This window comes from Sus scrofa, chromosome 11, assembly GCF_000003025.6.
Source record: "Sus scrofa isolate TJ Tabasco breed Duroc chromosome 11, Sscrofa11.1, whole genome shotgun sequence".
Taxonomy (NCBI): domain Eukaryota; kingdom Metazoa; phylum Chordata; class Mammalia; order Artiodactyla; family Suidae; genus Sus; species Sus scrofa.
Genome location: NC_010453.5, coordinates 4,379,804 through 4,388,314, shown reverse-complemented (window position 1 = coordinate 4,388,314; position 8,511 = coordinate 4,379,804).

The window sequence follows — 8,511 nt, the reverse complement described above, 5'->3', positions numbered from 1 at the left end:
CAGTAGAAACGAATCTGACTAGCATCCCTGGGGACGCAGGTTCGATCCCTGGCCTCGCTCGGTGGGTTCAGGATCTAGCGATGCCGTGAGCTGGGGGGGTAGGTCGCAGACGTGGCTCGGATCTGGCGTGGCCATGGCTCTGGCGTAGGCCGGCAGCTCCAGCTCCCGTTCAGCTCCTAGCCTGGGAATGTCCTCATGTCCACATGCTCCAGGCGCAGCCCTAAAAAGCAAAAAAGGGGTCGGGGGGGCAGAGGTTCATCGACGGAAAGGGTATAAGGCAACCTGTCCCAGCCGCTCTGCTCCACCAGCCAGCCCGACTCTCCCTGCGGGAACCAGTGGGACAGGGCGGCCTCTTCTCCCGGAGCTGTTCCTCCACCCACCCGCCTTTCAGAGCATCTGCGTCGGCAGCACAGGGCCTGCGTCTTGCTTTCTTCACTTAAGCACGCCTCGGAGCGTCCCGTGTTCATGCACAGAAAGCACCCTCACGCTTTACCTATGACGTGTAGTTTCCAGTGTGTCTATACACTGTAATTTAACCAGTGTCTTACGGAGGTATAGACTGTTTCGGTGCTGCAATAAATATACTTGCATATGTAAAAAAATAAGCAGAGCTTTAATAACCAACGAAGTTGTATTAACTATTGAACGTGTGCAAGGAGCTAAACTCTTGATGGATCGATCAAGACATTGGATATTAGATCCCTTGCCCTCCAGCTCAAAATTGAACTGTTCCCATGATTCGTATAAATGCTCAGGTGAGGGGTTTGTCCGTATCTTAAAGGTGACAGTGGGTGGCTCTCTGGTTGGCACAGTTACCAACATGTGCTAAGAGACGGAGGCAAATACTTACGTGGCACACACAGGAGACAAGGACATGGCCACAGGCTCCTTCCCAGGGGCTCAGGAGCAGGAGCCTGCGACATACCCTCCAAGACACGTGTGGATGCCATCGGCCTCTCTCCCCGCTGTCTCTCCCGCTCTGTCAGGTGAGGCATTGCCTTCTCACTGACCTCTTGGTGTCCCATGGGTTCCCTGAAATCTGCCCCTTGCCAAGGGCCTCGTGATTTGCATACCACCCCCACATGAAACCACTGCAATATTCAGCACCCTCCAGAAAAATGACAATGCAGACTGCGAATGTGACCTGCAGGTGTTACTTTATACTTCTAGTAGCCACACTGCAAAATTTTTTTAAAGTGAAATTAATGTTGGAGTTCCCGTTGTGGCTCAACAGGTTACAAACCTGACTAGTATCCATGAAGATGCTGGTTCGATCCCTGGTTTCACTTAGTGGGTTGAGCATCCAGTATGGCTGTGGTGTAGGCCAGCAGTTGTAGCACCAATTCAGCCCCTAGCCTGAGAACTTGTATATGCTGCAAGTGCAGCCCTAAAAAGCAATATATATATATTTAACCCAGTAGAGTATATCCAAATAATATTGTAACACGAAATCAAAATAAAAATTGCTGAGAGAGCTGACCTTTTTTCCCCCCAGGTCTTGGAAATCCTGGTATATTTTCTCATGCAACACATTTCAACACACACCCCAATACTTGGCAGCACCCATGGCAGCACCTCCCTCCTTGGGCAGCCTCCGTCCACGGGCAGCACCCCCTCCACCTGGCTCACTGCACTCATGCCTGCTGGCCATTGGTTTTCATCCTTGAAATTGCTACGTTCTCTCCGGGCTGAGGTCCTTCATGCACAGAGCAACCTCTGCCCGGCAAGCCCCTCTCCCCGCACACACCGGCCTCGTCACCACCTCCTGCTCTTTCCTCCCACCGCCCTCAGCATAACTGACGATTACAAGTGGACTTGTTTACTGAAGACCCAAAGGACAGGAAGCAGAGCACCCGTTAATACACAGTTCACCAGACTGGATAAAAACACAACCGAGCTATAGGCTGTTCACAAGAGACACAGCTAAAATACAAGGAAGATCTAGCAAGTTCAAGAGGAAAGGATTCAAAGAGCGCATGCAAACACTAACCAAGAGAAAGCTAGTACTGCTCTATTAATATTAGATACTGTGTTTTAGGATGAAAGCAGAATCAGAACTATCGTAGTTCATAATGAAAAGTTTAACATACCAGAAAGATGCAGTAATTCTTTATATGCCCAAAGTATAAAGCGGGTCGGACGAGATTAAGATGGCAGAGTCGAAGGACCAGAGCTCACCTTCTGTCATAAAAGCAACAAAATTACAACCAACTGCTGAACAACCTTCAACAAAACAGTCTGGAAACCATCCAAAAAGATGTCCTACTCCAGAAGACAAAGAGGAGGCCACACTGAGATGGTAAGAGGGCCATTCTGTGGTATAAGCAACCCCATGCCAGCCGGGTGGGCGGCCCACAGCCTAGAAAGGCACTGTATCGCAGAGGCTCACCCACGGGAGTGAGAGTTCTGAGCCCCTTGTCAGGTGCCCACGCCTGGGGATCCGGCACTGGGGGGAGGAGCCCCCCAAGCATTTGGGGTTGAGGGTCAGTGGGAGCTCCAGAGGACTGGGGCACACAGAGACTCCACTCCTGAAAAGTGCACACAGGGTTTCGTGTGCACTGGGTCCCAGGGCAGAGCAGAGACTCCACAAGAATCGGGGTCAGACCTGCCTGTGGTTCTTGGAGGATCTCCTGGGAAAACCGGGTGTGGCTGTGGCTCGTTGGGGGGAAGGGCTCTGGAGGCAAAGGTCTCGGGATGCTCATCACTGTGAACGCCTCTAGCGGTGGTCATTTGGGAAAATCTGGGCCCACTCATCACAGCTCAGAACTTCCCTAACACGGGAAAGGAGTCAGTCACTCAAATCCAGGAAGCACAAGAGTGCCATAGAAAATAAACCCCAGGAGGAACACTCCCAGACACACATGAATCCAACTGACCAAAATTAAAGACAGAAAGGAAATACCGAAAGCAGCCAGGGAAAGAGAGAAAATAACTCTGCAGGCCAGAAGGGAGCGGCACAAGATCCTTACAGCGATGAAAGGAAAAAAACCTCCAACCAAGATTACTCTACCCAGCAAGGCTCTCACTCAGATTTGGAGGAGAAATCAAAAGCTTTGCAGACAAGCAGGAGCAAAGAGAATTCAGCACCACTAAACCAGCTTTACCACAAATACTAAAGGACCTTCTCTAGGGGGAAAAGAAAAAGTCACAACTAGAAGCACAAATATTACAAGGGATAAGGCTCACCGGTAAAGGCATCAACGTGGTAAATGCAGGAAATCACCCACACACACACAGATGCTGCCAAAACCAGGGATCACGAGACGAGCAGGGCTCGAGGGAGGATGCTGGAGATGCACCTGCAGTTAAGACACCAGCAACTTCATCGTGTGTGTGTGTGTATTCATACATTCCTAATACCAAAACTTCACGGTAACGCAAACTAAAAATCCACAATAGATACACTCACGAACAAGAAGAAGCAATCCAAACCCACAACTCGAAAGTCAGTCATCAAACCACAAGAGGAGAAGGGAAGAAAAAAGACCAATGAAAACAAGTCCAAAACAATAAAAGTGTCACTAAGAACACACACATCAGTAGTTACCTTGATTGTAAATGGACTAAATGCCCCAAGCAAAAGACATGCACTGGTTGAACAGATACAAAAACAAGACCCACGTGTGTGCCGTCTTCAACAGAACCACTTCCGTTCTAGGGACACAGACAAATTCAAAGTGAGGGGATGAAAGACAATATTCCAGGCAAATGCAAATCCAAAGAAAGCTGGAGGAGCAATCCTCCTGTCAGACAAGAGAGGCCTTAAAGACTATTATAAGAGACAAGGAAGGACGTTGCATAACAATCAAAGGATCAACCCAAGAAACAGATGTAACAATTATAGATGCACCCAGCAGAGGATCACCTCACTTATAAGGCAACTGCCAACCACCTTAAGGGGAGAAACTGACAGTAACACAATGAGAGCGGGGAACTGGAACACCCCACTTACAGCGATGGACAGATCATCCAGACAGAAAATCAACAAGGACACACAGGCCTTAAATGATGCACTAGACCAGATGGATTTAATAGCGTTTATAGAACATTCCATCCCAAAGCAGCAGAATACATCCTTCTCACGTGCACACAGAACATTCTCTAGGGCAGATCACATTCTGGGCCACAAATCAGGCATTGGTAAATTTAAGAAAACTAAAATCGTATCAGGCATATTTTCTCACTACAACACTATGTGACTGTCAACAGCAAAAACACAAACATGTGGAGACTAAACAACATGCTACTAAACAACCAATGGATCACTGAAGAAATCAGAGGAAATAAAAAATACCTAAAAGCAAATGACGACAAAGACACAACAATCCAAAACCTATGGGATGCAGCAAGAGCAGTTCTAAGAGGGAGGTTTATAGCAATACAAGCCCACCTCAGCAAACAAGAAACATCTCAAATAAACCACCTAACTTTACACCTAAAACAACTAGAGAAAAAAACAGACAAAACCCAAAGTTAGCAGAAGGAAAGAAATCATAAAGATCAAAGCAGAAATCAATGAAATAGAAACAAACCATAGGAAAAAAATCAATGAAACTGAAAGCTGGTTCTTTGAAAGATCAACAAAATTGATAAACCCTTAGCCAGGTTAACAAGAAAAAGGACTCAATAAATTTAGAAATCAAAAAGGGGGCATTAGAACAGTCATCACACAAGTACAAAGGATCATAAGAGACTATTACAAGCAACCATATGCCAGTAAAGACGGACAACCTAGAAGAAATGGACAGATTCTTAGGAACGTACAGTCTTCTAAGACTAAGCCAAGACAAAATAGAAAAGATGAACAGACCAATCAGTTTCAGTGAAATTGAAACTGTGATTAGAAAACTTCCAACAAACAAAAATTCCAAGACCAGATTGCTTCACAGGCAAAATCTATCAAATTTAGAGAGGAATTAACACCTATCTTTCTGAAACTATCCCCCCCCCCCCAAAAAAAAAACCTGAGAGGAAGGAATACTCCCAAACTCATTCTGGGAAGCCAACATCACCCTGATACCCAAACCAGATAAAGATACCACACGAACAGAAGATGACAGGCCAATATCACTGATGAACATAGATGCAGAAATCCTCAATAAAATACTAGCAGACTGCATCTAGCAATACATTAAAAAGATTGCCCATCATGATCAAGTGGGATTTATCCCAGGGATGCAGGGAGTTTTCAATATCCACAAATAAATCTGTGTGATGTACCACATTAACAAACTGAAGAATAAAAACCACATGATCCTCTCATTAGATGCAGAAGAAGCTTTGGACAAACTACAACACCCATTTCTGATTAAAAACCCTCCAGAAATTGGGCATTGATGGAACCTTCCTCAACATAATAAAGGCATATATGACAAACCCATAGGTAATAACATCATTCTCAATGCTGAAAAACTGTAAGAATTCCCACTAAGGATGTCCACTCTCACCACTACTGTTCAACAGAGTTTTGGAAGTCCTAGCTGCAGCAATCAGAGAAGAAAAAGAAATAAGAAGAATCCAAATTGGAAAGGAAGATGACATGATACAATACCTAGAAAATCCTAAAGACGCTACCAGAAAACTGTTAGAGCACATCAAAGAATTTGGTAAAGTTGCAAGATAAAAAATTAATACATAGAAGTCAACTGCATGTCTATATAATAACAATGAAATATCAGCAAGAGAAATCAGGGAAATAATCCCATATACCATTGCATCAAAAAGGATAAACTATCTAGGAATAAACCTGCCTAAAGAGACAAAAGGCCTGTACTGTGTAAACTATAAGATGCTGATGAAAGCAATCAATGACACAAACAGATGGAAAGATACATACCTTGCTCTTGGATTGGAAGAGTCATTATTTCCAATGACTGTACTAACCCAAGGCAGTCTAGAGAGTCAGTGCAGCGCCTACCAAATTACCAACGGCATTTATCACAGAACTAGAACAAAATAGCTTAAAGTTTGTTTGGAAACAGAGAAGACCAGAATAGCCAGAGCCATCCTGAGAAAGAAAAATGGAGTTGGAGGAATCAGCCTCCCTGACTTCAGACTATATACAAAGCTACAGTCATCAAAACAGTATGGCCTTGGCACAAAAACACAAACACAGATCAGTGGAGCAGGAGAGAAAGCCCAGAATTAAACCCATGCACCTACAGTCAATTGATCTATCACAAAGGAGGCAAGAATATACAATGGAGAAAGATATGCCCTTTAATAAGTGGTGCTGGAAAAACTGGGCAGCTACATGGAAAAGAATGAAATTAGAACATTCCCTAACACCATACACAAAAATAAACTCCAAATGGATTAAAGACCTAGATATAAGACCAGGTACTATAAAACTCTTAGAGGAAAACATAGCCTGAACACCCTCTGACATAAACCACAGCAGTATCTTCTCACATCCACCTCCTAGAGTAACGACAATAAAAACAAAAATAACCAATGGGACCCAGACACCTATGGTCAGTTAATCTTTGACAAAAGAGGCAAGAATATACACTGGAGAAAAAGACAGTCCCTTTAATAAGTGGTGCTGGGAAAACTGGACAGCTACATGTAAAAGAATGAAATTAGAACATTCCCTTATACCATACACAAAAATAAGCTCAAAATGGATTAAAGACCTAAATATAAGACCAGATACTATAAAACTCTTAGAGGAAAACATAGGCGGAACACTTTGACATAAACCACAACAACATCTTAGACTCACCTCCTAGAGTAACGACAATAAGAACACAAGTAAACAAATAGGATCTAATTAAAAGGAAACCCTAAACAACACAAAAAGACAACCCACAAAATGAGAGAAAACATTTGCAAGTGAAGTGACTGACAGGGGATTCATCTCCAAAATATATAAATACCTCTTGCAGCTCCATACCAAAAACACAAACAACCCCATCAAAAAATGGGCAGAAGCTCTAAACAGACAATTCTCAAAAAAAGACATAAACCACATGACCAGTAGGCGCATGAAAAGATGTTCAATGTCACTAGTTATTAGAGAAACGCAAATCAAAACTACTATGAGCTAACACCTTACACCAGTCACAATGGCCATCATCAAAAAGTCTACAAACGGTAAGTGCTGGAGAGGGTGTGGAGAAGAGGGAACCTTATTACATACACACTGTTGGTGGGAGTGTTAATTGGTGCAACCACTATGGAAAACAGTATGGAGGGTCCTCAAAAAACTAAAAATAGAACTACCATTTGATCCAGCAGTCCCACTCCTGGGCATCTATCCAGAGAAAACCATGACTCGAAAAGACACAGGTACTCCAGTGTTCATTGCAGCACTATTTACAATAGCCAAGACATGGAAACAACCTAAATGTCCATCGACAGAGGAGTGGATTCAGAAGATGAGGTACATATACACAATGGAATATTACTCAGCCATTAAAAGGAAGGAAATAATGGCATTTGTAGCAACATGGATGGACCTAGAGATTATCCTGCTAAGTGAAGTTAGTGAGACACCAGTGCCATATGCTATCACTTACATGTGGACAGCATGTGACCTTATGCAGCGCATATGAACAAAGGATACAGTGATCTTATTTGCAGGACAGAAACTGACTCACAGAATTTGAAAAACTGTGGTTACCAAAGGAGACAGGTTGGGGCGGGAGAGGGATGGGCTGGGGGTGTGGAGTGGAAATGTAACACTGGGTTGTGATGATGCTTTTGCACAACTGTAATTATACTAAGATCCAGTGAGTTAAAAAAAAAAAAGACCTGGGAAGAGTCGGATACTTCATCCCACCTGCAAAGTCACCGATTCATGGACAGTGGCCACCATAACTTTTGTCTTCACAGGACACTGTCACAGGATGAGAAGGGAGACAGCCAAGGTGTCTTCAGGCTAAAATACAATACAAAGCTGGAGATGAGGTGCGGTCTTGAGTGGAGAAAATACAGGTCAGTTACTAATACTGACCCTAAGCAACTCCAGTCTGTTATCAGAACGTCAGGCTCTTCCTAGAAGCTCCACGCTGACTTGCAGGCTCCACCGGGAAGCCACGGCCGCCCGGCTTCTGTTTCTCTGGGGAATTGTGACGAATCCAGGGACATGAAGACAGCGGCGCTTCTGCACCCGGACAGCTCTCACTCCTGGTGCGAAGCCTGCGGAGACAGGACTCGGGAGACCCGGCCCCGGGCGATCATTACTCTGGCGCTGGGGGCCTCCACCTGCACCCTCTGCTTCAGCTCGGCCCCAGATCATGGTCAAGGGCAGAGCCGAGATGTCTGCCTCCTAGAACCAGGCCCTGGGAACCTGTGGGACAGATGTAGGCAGGACAGCTTCCTGCTGGTGCTTGTGGAGCTTACAGGTGGATCTTGGCTTCAGAGGAGACTGCACCTTGGAAGAGATTAAGTATTTAGAATCAAAGCCGTTGCCTCAGAAAACAATTCTCCAAAACCTTCCACGGGACAGCCCCCCTGCCGAGTTGCTTTGCGTCTGACACTCACCTGCAGTATCAGATTGGCTGGTGG